This window comes from Epinephelus moara, chromosome 1 (genome assembly GCF_006386435.1).
Source record: "Epinephelus moara isolate mb chromosome 1, YSFRI_EMoa_1.0, whole genome shotgun sequence".
Lineage (NCBI taxonomy): Eukaryota > Metazoa > Chordata > Actinopteri > Perciformes > Serranidae > Epinephelus > Epinephelus moara.
In genome coordinates this window covers 28,561,440-28,572,971 of record NC_065506.1, presented here as the reverse complement: position 1 = coordinate 28,572,971, position 11,532 = coordinate 28,561,440, and positions in this window count along the sequence as shown.

Here is an 11,532-nt window from a genome sequence, read left to right as displayed (position 1 = left end):
AATAATTATAATTTTTTTTTTTATTGTTTTTCCTGTTTTGTAGATTTTAAGTGTGAGCACACACAAATGTATTTAAATTATATTTTTCTTTTAATTCACTTAATAGCAGTGCAATTGAAACAGTCACAATAGAACTGTAAAGAAAATGAGAAATGCATTAAGATTTGTGCTCGCTCTACTTTTGTGGATTCAACTGATCCATCGCTTTCTTCCATTATTCTCCATTTTATTCTTTAATGGGAATGTTTGTTAATATATTTTGAATCTAAAGAGTGCTATAATCACACAAAAAAAAACAGTATTGGTGACTTTACTGATGACTGATGAGTGTGATGATGGAGATTTTACTGCTGATGGTGGTTTACATGTGCATGTGTAACAACTTAATGATGCTGTGAGGGCTAAAAATAACCAGTGGTGTCTGTAATGGTCTGATGGTGGTGTTCGAGGATTCTGCCAGTGTAAAACGAACTTTGCTTCATCCTTTCCATTGACAGGTCTACAAAAACGGAGGAACTGTACATAGAAACAGTTGATTAGGAGCGTGTCTATGGTCATTTACGGACAAGTGTGAGAGTGGAAATCAAACGTGAGCAATTTCACAATGATTAAGAATTATTCAATAGAGTTTCGCACAGCTTTCTAAATCTGAGATATGTGTATCTGGCACCTGGTGTTTTATCTTCTAGGAAATATGAGCATAGTGTAGGGGTGTGGGAAAAAAATCGATACAGCATAGTATCGCGATATTTTTGAATGGCAATATCGAATCGTCACACGGAAACCAAGTATCGAGGTATTAAATAAATGATCAATACAACAAAAACAAATTAAACTTTTGGTAACCTAATAGAATAAAAAAATCAATAGCCTTTTCAGCCTGCTTGATACATTTTGCAGCAATAAAAAACACTTAAGTGAAAAGAACAGACTGAAAACTTGATCTTATGAGACAAAAAAAGATGTTGACAGAGTTTTCCTTTGCAGACAAAATATGCAGCTCACAAAAGGTAATAAATCACAATAACTCTTATCGCAATACTCACCATATTGCAACATCTTTAAAATTATAATAATATTGTATCGTGTGTTCAGTATTGCGATGATAGTGTATCGTGGGGCCTCTGGTGATTCCCACCCCTAGCATAGTGCAGGCACAACATGCACATGGAGGCAGTTGGACAAGATGTCTGATACATTAACAGACTGTTCAGCATATTACAACTCTTTTGTCTCCACTGTGACCAAACAGTATCAAAGACCCAACAACCCATCAGTGACAACATGTCCCTGTTGACAGGATTTAAGTTGTAAGAGTCTTTCCTGTGGATGTGAATGGGTTTGAAATGTTTCCCACTTCAGGATAGTTAAGGAAATAAGGAGTATGAATAAGCGCTATCGTCTCACCGTGGCTCTCAACAGCCAAGAGCAAGGATCTTTGTGTATTAAACCCAAAACTCATATACACTTCCTCAGTGACCCTGAGCGCTGCACGTCTAACAGTACGCACTTTATTTTTTGAAGGTGCAAGAAAACTACAAGAACACTTGTACATGACATAGGAAACCTTTTGAGTGCTGCAACTGCTACATACAGAAAGCGCAGACAGTACAGAGGCTCTGCAGAACTTCCTGTATCTGAATACACTCTGGTGAAGGCCTGATATAAATGTGTTGGCAGCGGTGGCTGGTGGTATCACTTATGCCGGGTAAAGGATATTTCTGAGTGATTCAAAATGTTTGCGTGAGATAACCCGTGACTCTGCTGTGAATTCAAGGGGAATATCAACCTTATCTCGATAATAAAATCCTCTATTGATCTATGACTCATTAGTGTATGATAAATCGCTGATGCAAATGATTTTGGTAAAGAGATTAGAGACAGACAATTCAGATAATGGCAATAATGCTCCTCTACAGCAGCACAGACCCCTAATGGACAGCATCTATTGCACTCAGGAAATGTGTACTTAATTTAACCCTTCTTACTCATGTATTTATCTGGGGAGCTATTTGCAACTTTAACTTGTCTGAAATTATGACAACACTGACCTTTGCTATGTATGACCACTTTGACCTGTCTGGCTTCATTCATGTCCGTTTACTGTTTGCCCTTTGCCTGGTGGTAATTGGTCTCTGCCTGGCACTAATGGCCACTGGATAGGAATGCTTTCCCCCTGTCTGTTCAGAGGATAATGACAAGAGGCCAGCATGACCTTGTCTGGGTGGGAGCAGCTTTCCTCCTTCTGAGAGAGGCCACTCCACCAGGCTCCCACTAGACTCTGGTGTCTGTCAGGATCTGAAGATCCGGCACTGAAGCGCCACAGCAGGCCAGCCAAGCACAACCACGAGTCGTTGGGAGCGTGAGCAATCTTTCCCATGGTCCTTTGCCCACAGTCATTTATCTCAAATCTCAAGGCCATGGTCTGTACTGGACAAGTACTAACAATAGTCGGGTTGAAATTGAGATTTAAAATGCAGATTTCTGGAAGAGATTAAGATTTTTTTACCCTGTTTTACTTTCATTATTGAATAATCTTGAGATGTGTCAGTAAAATAGTGAAAAATGACCATCTTCAAATTGTTTATTTTGTCTGATCAACGGTCTTAAAACCAAAGACATTCAATTTACAATTACATAAACCACAGAAAAGCAGCAACTTCTCATATTTGCCAAGTAGGAACCAGCAAATATTTGGTATTTTTTTGCCTGATTAAAGTTAATCAATCATCAGAATTGTTGCCAAGGGAGATTCACACCACATCCCTGCCAGCTGAAATGTCTTTCACTCTGAAATATGTCTAGCAGTCACTTGTTGATGTGACTGCTATTTTTCAGTCTCAGAGAGACGCCAGCAGGAGTTATAAATGTCTAAATCAAGATAAATGTTAAAAGGTACAAAACGTAAATTTACAGGTTTTAGTTCTTAATAGGCCGACAGTGTAGGACTTGGGGGTATGGAAAAAATCAAACATTATATTTTTGACCAAATACTTGGATATCGATTTTGCAGTGATATTGTTGGGTTTACTTGGTGCTTTCACAAAATATTTACACAATGAGACTCCTGATAAATAATCATCAGTAATATCGATATGATGACGAAGTAGATTAAGGCAAACAGAACAGCTAGAACAGTCTGGACAGTTCAGAAAATTAAATAACTTTACTGTAATACAGCCTTTTAAACCAGGACAAGACAACAATTATGATATCCAAAATCTAAGACAGTATCTAGTGTCATATCACAGTATCTATATATTCTGGATACATCGCCCAGCCCTGCTACAGTCAGTGACGGCATTTGAGGACCTCTTGTTATACCGCACTGGAACACATTTAAAGATCTCCTCTTACAGACTAAGAATTAAATAAGTGACTGTTGAACAGAACATGTCCAGAGCTCCATTTACTGCTCAGTGATGTAGCTAAGTTCGACCACTGGAACACTTGGCCAGATTATAAGCTTTGTGTCAGAGCTCAGCCTCAGGGTTTTTGTTAGGAGTTATCACGCTCAAAGCCCCTCTAAGCTCTCAGAGCATGTTTATATCTGTGTGTGCGTGCTTGACGTGTATATGCTGGTATCATCTGTTGATGTATACACTTGTCCGCTGGTTATGAAATTGTTCATTTTCCATGTAAATTAGGTTTGCGGTGGCAAAAACATGTATGGTTTTTATAGTACCTTTACCCGGCAAATGGGCTGACAGAGACAGAAACACAGACAGACGCACATACAAACACTTTCCTTGTTATTCTCCCGTTTCTACCTCATTCCATTCTGTCACTCCATCTCTCTGCCATCGCTGCGCTACTCTTCCCAGATAAATGTTTCATGAGGCAGCCCCCATATCCTCTCCTGGAATAACGTCCTCTAGATATGTCCAAGAGATTATATGACACATCACTCAGTCACATTTAGACTGCACATCTCATGGCCTAACACAAGCAACAGCGCTAGCATAGGAGGGGTAAAAACAGGGGAGAAGCATATTTCATTACCCAAAACTGACTGTCAAATAGTGTCTGCAGTCAAAGAATTATCAAAGGGTTTATCCTTTTCAGATGTGAAAGTCTAAAGTGGGTCACACGCTACATTCACTGTAATATCACAGTAAATATTCACAAGCTTATCATTATTTAATCACCCCCTAATGGAAAAGATCCCCACCCCAAATATAGACCCACCTCCAAACTTAATAATTTTCAAATATGTTAACAGCTGTAACTGTAAACTTCATACAGTGAGTCTGTCTGTCCTGTATTTCACCTCAGCAGCTGTACGTAGGGCAGCGGAAGACTCATTTATCAAACGCTGCACCTTTACAAGAGCAATTAATTAACATATCAGAAAAAAAACTTTTGTAGAAGAATACACACTTACAAATCAGAATTACAGAGGAATAAAATTAACACCTTAAATCTGTAAGCAATCAAAATGTGAGGTTATATTGATTCAAATTAAGACAACACCAAAGAAAAGCAGATAACTTATATGTGTCTGTTACACATTATCAATTTAACCATCAATTGTGCGTGTTATGGAACTAGGTTAGGTGATTTTATTAGTGAAGAGGTATCTATTTTTTGTTATAGCATTTTCCCATATTCATGTTTTCTACTGAGAGCACTGCATTTCTACTGAGAGAGGCCGCCGCAAGCATCGGTCGCGCCGCCATGTTGTCCTCTGTAGGTATGCACTGTGTAGCTGATGAGAAACAGTATTTCGTTTCTTTTTGTATGTAAATACTCAGGGAAATGACAAATAAAGTGAATCTGAATCTGAATGTTTTGATTGACTTACAGTACACTCCAGGTCAAAAAAGCCACTATCTGCAACTAAAGATTATTGTCATTAACGACTACTGCAGATTATTTTCTTGAATACTTGATTAATCGTTTAGTCTATGAAATGACAAATAAAAACCTACTGAGAATGTTCATCACAATTTCCCAGAGCCCAAAGTGATATCTTCAGTTTTCTTTTTCTGTCCAACCAACAGTCCAAAACTCAAAGACTCTTCATGTACTATCAGTAGTGACTAGTGGTGGGAATCACCAAAGGATCCATGATATGATTTTATCACGATACGTTAGTCACGATTCAATATTATTGCAATTCTAAATATGTTGCGATATTTCCAAAATGAAATAGATTCCTTGTAAGTATCAGGAGGATTGGCTGGATTAACAAGTAAGGTGTCCCTGGGGCAATTTTTTTGTTGCTGGACCCCTGATGTTTCGGTAAAAATGGAGGACCTGTTTTAATAGATATTGTTGCAAATATAAATGTGTGTTTAAAGGTCCAGTGTGTAGGATTTTGGGGGGATAAATTGGCAGAAATTTAATATAATAACTATGTTTTCTTTAATGAATGATAACTTGAAAAGAAGAATTGTAGTGTTGTCATTACCTTACCTTACATCTACATAGGGAGCGGGTCCTCGTCTACGGAGATTGCCCTTTGTGCCGCATGCTTCTATGGTAGCCCTGAATGAGCAAACCAAACAGTAGCCCTTTTTAGATAGGAATTGTGCAAATTTGCAGGAAAGCCCAATCAGTTTTTTTTTCAGCATTGGCAGTATAAAAACAGAATTGGGGAGTGCGGCAAAATGCTGCCTACCTACTTCTGTTTATACAGAATGCACCTTTTTTCGGGGCAATGGGGGGTGTGAGCATGTAACAAAACGTGTGGCTCAGCGTGTGACATAAACAGTGGCATGGGAGGGAAGCCGCGACTAGTCAGGCGGCGATTCTCTCGTAAGTCGGCCCGTTTCTCACCGTTCCCATCATCTGACGGTTAATGGCCTCTTCGTTTGCGAGGACAAGGAGGGTGCGCAATTCCTTGTCTCCCCAGTTGCTCATCTTTACAGTGTCTGTCAGGTTTGCATTTCCCTCTTGCTACTAGCTGCTTGCCAATTCCTGCTATCAGCTGTTTCCTGTTTCCGCACGTGCGGCGTCATCAATAGCTCCTCCCACGAGTCATCAACAGCCCCTCCCGTTGTGGAAGGCCACCTCGGTCAGTTTAAACTAAAAGAGTTCCACCAATATGACTACCCTACAAGGCGTAAAATTGGGCGCCTCGGATCAACTCGCCATTCCACCTCTGTGTGTATAAACACTCGCAGCTGGCCGGCAAAACGGCCCAACATTCGCGGAAAATCTGGCAGTGTAAAAGGGGCTACTGGCTCTAGAAGGTAGGGGTGGGAATCACCAGAGGATCCACGATATGATATTGTCACAATACATCAGTCAGGATACAATACTACTGCAATTTTAATATGTTATGATATGCTGAGTATTGCCATAAAATATATTGCGATATATTACCTTTTTTCAGCAGTAAATTGTGTCCCCAAAGGAAAGCTTTGTCCACATCTGCTTTATCTGATAATTTTTCAGACTATTCATCTCGCCTCAGCCATATCTAGTGGACTGAAAAAGCAACTGATTATTCTAGTAGGCTACCTAAATTTGAATTTGTATTTGTAATATTAATAATTTACATCATAAAAAAAATTGATGCTTGGCACTGCATGACGATACGATATTGCCACACAAAAATATTGCGATACTATGCTAGTACTGACCAAAAAAAGCAGCAAATTCTCTCATTTAAGAAGCAGGAGTCAGCAAATGTTGACATTTTTTCTTGGAAAATGACTGAAAAGATTGATCAATTATCAAACAGGATAGTGATTTATTGTCATTCGATCGACTAATCAACTAATTGTGCAGCTCCAGCCACAATCTAGTCTTATTCTCTTCCCTGTGGAGTCTCTTGTTGTGTGTTGTTTTGATCATTGCCATATATGCTACATCACTTTGACAGAACAAGGAGCTGTATTTACTTGTGTTTGCAGCTGGGGCATGCCACCCGTGTAAGGTAATAAAATATGCTTGCATAAAGATGAGTTGTGTTAACTGTATGAACCCTGGCTCTCTGTTAAGAGCCCTGCTGTTTAATCAGTGGTAAATTATACTGTCTTGCCTACCATGGTCGTTTGTCAGCACATATTGATGCCTGCTGCAAACAGCGGAGGTAAGAACATTGTTGCCTCTATTGCTTCTGTGGATGCCTTCAAGTAAAAGGTTCAACCCTTCTTTTTGTTGTCCTATACACACTTTGAAAACAATTAGTTGGCCATGTCATCCAATTATTGTGATACACATTTATGAAGGTTTGTCAGTTTGTCATCTAAAAATGCATGGGTTTCATTGAAGCTTGCCTTCTCAAAAGAACTGTACAATATTCTTTCCAATACACAGGTCTCTTTACTATACAGGTTTCTCTACAGTATTCTATTTTCAAGTCCAGTTCTTAAATTTTAATGCAACGTAACTTCATTGCATTCAGAGTGAGATCAAAGTCTTCTGGTTCTCTGTTTGATGTATCCTCTATTTGAAGTTTTTTCCAAAGACAGAGAGTGTAAAACAAAAGTTTACATATTCTTGCCTTTGTGGGAGCAACTTCTGCTGCACAATATATTGATCCCACTTTCTGAAAAAAGAGAAAGTAGAAAGACTTGGGGTTTTTTGTTTGAATCATGTTGTTGCATTGTCAATACAAGGCCAGCAGCCTGTTCCTGGCTGGGCTGATGGAGCTGAAGTGAAGTGAGGAGAAGAAGAAAAAAAAAGGAGACTGAAGGGCGAGTCAGGTTTGTATGGTATCAATCTGAAAAAGGTTGATGGGCCACGGTGACCAGCGCTGTGCTGATGGACAACCACACCCCGGGGAAAGTATCACCCACTGACAGTGACTGACAGATAGAAGAAGCAGTGTTGTTGCGATGTTGAATGGCTACTTCCCACAACACAAGAGGTGTGATTAGGAGCTGTCAAAGCAACATGAGGTAGCTGACAATGACATCACTCACAGCCAAAGAGTGGGCAACACTGCTGATGTGTATTCATTGAGAAACTGGAGAGAGGCAGCCTTTACAAAGCACTGTATGTTTATATGCAAGTATGTGTGTGGGTGGTGTTGTGTGTAAAGAGGTCACTGTGATTTCTCTGAGTGGAGGCAGTTTCTCAGTTTGTGTGGTTTAGGTACCGAATGTTTCTGCTTCTACAAAAGTAAAATTAAACTTCTCTCAAATTGTCAAAGTGCTACAGTAAACGTGTGCTCTATTATCAGGACATATTCTGTGGAGACCCTGTTTTTTTGCAGCAAGCACAGTGTATTCGACGGTAACACCGTGGCTAAATTACTACTGCAGTGTCACAGTGTCACATTTTGTTGATCTCACTCAAACATTCATATGTAGCATTGACTACTTTACAGCCGTGTAAATAACTTTGCAGTAATTTATAGTAATATGTCGCAGAGTCATTAATCTTGAACTATATTTTTTAGCCATGTGTAGACGGTACCATAACTCAGCCCTGTTGCAGCAATGAACCACCCGTGTTTCATGTCCGTGGTATGTAAGACATACAGAGGGTGAATGGATCAGTACATCGGAGTAAGTAGTGTAAGGTCAAAATGATAATATATTATAAAAGATAAACAAAAGTCTGAAGTATATGATGAGTTTCTTTATGGGTGTTTGACAGGGGTGGGAAAAATCATTTAGAGAGGCTTTTGTTTTTGGTTTGTTCTTTTTTTTTGTTTTGTTTTTTACAATTTTTTATTTGACATTTTAATGTCTGACTCAATATAATTCAAATGCCGAGCTGGGAATAACTTTTATTGTGGTTGTCTATATGTAGCGTGACATCATCTGTTTCAAGAAAATCAAAGCCAAAGCAAGAAAGCAGGAAATGACAGATGGTTTGAGGACATGGAACTTCAGCTGCTTGAATAGTAACTCAAATTGAGCCAGGCCGGTGTAAACCCCCCCCGCCCCCCCCCCCGCGAAAATCAGCAAACTTTCTGTTGCTGCCGTCACATAGATTGGTCTCAGCCCAGTTCTTTGTTTTTGCTTTGTTGTCAATAGTGATGTCACTTACATTTGGTTAGGTCAGGGCTATGGAAGATTAAATCATTCATATTTTCTCACTACATCTTAGCCTTTCTTACTGTCAGGTGTGCATTGACTACAAGTTACACACTTCCTTTTACATACAAAAACATGAAACAATCTGTTGTTGTGTTTAATGTTTTCAGTATCTGCCATGAGAAACTGGTAATTACCAATTCTCAGTATTACCTATGAAAAAAATACATATCGTGCATCCCTAGAAACACTGCAGGGACAGCTAAATATAGCATTTTTTCTTTATTTATGATATTGTACATATACATTTTAGTAAGTAAGTAAGTACGTACATAAGTAAGTAAGTAAGTAAGTAAAGTATATTAAACAAAGGACCCTTCACAGAGCAAGTGCTTCTCTGGAATAAAAAATGTATCTACCACTTTTCCATGCAGTATATTATGCTGCTGAAATAAAAGTCAGAAAGACTGACTGACATGAGATGTGCATTGTTTTTGGAAACATGTCTCATGATAAACAGTCTCAAGAAGTATATGATTCAACTTCTTCCCATGATCTTGTGTTATAAAGTTAACAAAAGATGCAATAAATTGTAAAATCAAATTGCAAAACTTATAAAATCACAATATTTAAAAACGGCAATACTTAACAGGAGATAACCATATTGTCCCAACCGTAGTGTATGACAACAGATTTATCGAGGAGGTATGCTACAGAGACAACTGAGTCTGAGAAGGACGTCTGTGATCACTGCTAAGCAAACACAACCAGAAACCCAGAGTGTAAGTAAGCACAAGTGCGCTTTAACGCGTGATACAGGTAGAAATCCCATAACTGTGAGGATAATGTGTAAATTACAACTTAACTATATTCTGTTGAATGACCCATCCATCAGATTAAATCTTCCAGTTTCTTTTTAGACTTTATTTTGACTATTTTCCCTCCACATAACTACAGTCAGAGAGCAGCATAACTATGATGGATATACTGCATGAGGTGTGCCAAATAAAACAAGTGAGAAGGCCAGGCAGGGGCAGGTACAGTGGGAAGGGGCTGACTCGCTCTCTGTGCTTAGATCTCACAAGGCAGACACAGATGGAAAGATCTCTGGGCTCTGAAATGCTCGGCTGCACGGGAACATGCACAAATACAAAGCCCGTTTCACTGCAAGATCACTGCAGTGTTTACTGGTGTGAACAAAACTGTCACCTATTCAAAGCAGTTATTGACAGCAGCAAAGACAGGGATTAGAGATGTCTTAAATGTCAGGAAGAAAAAAGGGAACACGTGTTCAGTGATAGTATTTGTGAACCTTGAATACTGTGTCACAAGAAGGCTAACCAGACATAAAAATACTTCTACTTCAACAGGGACAAGGTTCATGGTATATAAAACATAAAACAGCCGTTGCTAATGTATTAATTTAATTTTGTGCTGACATATTGCAGTCTGAAAATGTTCTGCAGAATGCTTAAACCTGTTTTTTTATTGTAGTCAAACTGAACGCGATGCTCACATTTAGCAGAAGAAACAGTGCACTGTGCAGCGCACAGACTGTGTGTTGTTTTGAAATCAGCTCCATGACCTGCATCCAATACAAACAGTCCCATACATGCTTGGCAGACTCCAGTGTAAGGACGTTATTCACTGTTTCAGTTTGGCCAGGGTGTAACTCCTGACTCACACCATACAATAACATTAGATCTGACTGGTAAAGTGTCGAAAAGGTAAGTTACTATACCATACACATTTCTGAGCTTCACTTCTTGCAAGGTTTGTTAAAAAAGCAACATGGATTTATAGAAGGTAGTATGTATCAACTAATATAATAAATCAGTAACTAGCAGAAAATATTAATAACACTGACAATGATTTTCTAATAATCTGACATCAGAGTTTTATTTTTATATTACTAGAAATATTCAATTATATAGAAAATAAATACAAAATTACATGAAATTGCCAAACTAATATTGCTTTACATCAAACATAACTCTTTGTATACTTAAAACAAAAACTCAAATAACTTGTTTTATTTTTGTTTTGTTTTAATTACAATTGGCAAATTATATCACCAATAATTTGGACAACTCAATTTGTAAATCAGTTAATGCATTGACTCCACTGATTAAACGATAATAATGATCAATGTCCTGCCTTGTGTCAGCTGCCACATTTTCTAAATAGGACAAGCTAAACTGATAAGACACCCTATGCACACAGTAATGTTTTGACTATATTTAATGTAGTAGCATGTAAATGCTGGTTCAGTGTCTGTTTTCTGTGGATCTGTGAGGTTTCCCTTGGTTTAATATCCTCTCTTTGTTATTATCTCCCTTTACACTATACATCCATTTTATTTTCAGGATAAATCTAACACACTTCTATAGTTAATTTCTTCAGCCACCAACACATGCACTGAGTATCTCAGAAGTTCTGATGTGTGTGAAACTTCCCTGTAGATTAAGAATTATTTGTTGACTTTAGGATAACTTTGAACTGTATTATAGATTTGTGTATATTTCTAATTCAGATTATAATAGTAAATACAGCAGCAAGTGGTGATTCCAGGGCACAAGCCAGGTACTTCCAA